This window comes from Chenopodium quinoa, unplaced genomic scaffold, assembly GCF_001683475.1.
Source record: "Chenopodium quinoa cultivar QQ74 unplaced genomic scaffold, ASM168347v1, whole genome shotgun sequence".
NCBI lineage: Eukaryota > Viridiplantae > Streptophyta > Magnoliopsida > Caryophyllales > Amaranthaceae > Chenopodium > Chenopodium quinoa.
Genome location: NW_018745151.1, coordinates 221662 through 222910, shown reverse-complemented (window position 1 = coordinate 222910; position 1249 = coordinate 221662).

Below are 1249 nucleotides of genomic sequence, written 5' to 3'. Positions count from 1 at the left end.
GAATATAGGGCAAGTTAAGGGTCGATCCCTAGGGAATGCAATGATGAAAACTAGAGTCTAAGTCAAGCTACCTCGAAGATGGAGTTGAGATTATGGTTGGCACTATGGTAAACTAAAGCAAGTCTAATCAAGTAAAACAGAGGTCTAAACACTAGGGATATGGGTTCCACATGCAAGTTCAATGATAATGCTAGTTTAGAGCTCAATCAATTAATTCAAGTATTGCAATGGACAAACAATAGTAGCAATCAAGAGAGTTCAAATGCTATCTCCTATAGGCCAATCTAGGTGTCACTATGAAAGGGAAATCAAGAAGGATCACAAGCAAACCCAATCAATTAGAGCAACTTTCAATTCAATTGTTCATGTCATTAAGAGTTGCAATGCAATCTAGATTAATCTTATAGGTTGATCACTCCTAGTATAATCAATCTCATGCAAAACTATGTCAACCAATTTAATTGCAAGAAATCAATCAATCAAAGAGCATCAACTAGCAATTTCATTAATCAAACATGCTTCCCCCTTTCCCTAGCAACTAATCTACTCACTAATCATGGTGAAATTCAAGAACAGATAACTAGAAATTGCTTTAATCTACATTTCTATATCAAAATCTAAGAGAAATCAAAATAATCAACAATATCAAATTCAAATCCAAAGAAGAACAAGCAACAAGCAAAAATCAAATAGCAAGTAAGTAAAAGATGAAAGAAGGAAGAGATTCTCACTAATATTGATGATTAAAAATGAAGAAATCCAAACGTGATTGATCAAATGTTGAGTTACAAATCCAAAACCAAGAACTTCTCTCTAACTTCTCTCTAGATTCTCTCTCTAAAACTAAGCTAATGAAAATTATCAAAAAGTTTTCCTTTTAAAAGGAATTACAATTCTATTTTATAGGTAAAGAAGAAACCGGCAAATCCCGCGGTCTCTCTCGATGAATCCGCTGCCGCGGAGAAATGGGTACAGAACCCTCCGCGGGCTTTCTGGGCAGCACCCCCGCCCGCGGCCAAAGGTGTCGCGCCCGCGGCCAATCCCTTGCTCCCAAAACTCAATCAAGGGGTCGTGGTCTCTCTGAGAAGGAGCACCCTCTCCAGATTTCCCGCGCCCGCGGAGAGCCCACAGGGCAACCGCGGGGAGCTCCTGCCAAAATCTTGCAATTTGCTCCTCTTAAGCCCGCGCCCGCGGCTCCTGACCCGCGCCCGCGGCTTGCTAGGAATACTTTGGAGACCTCTCTAAGCCC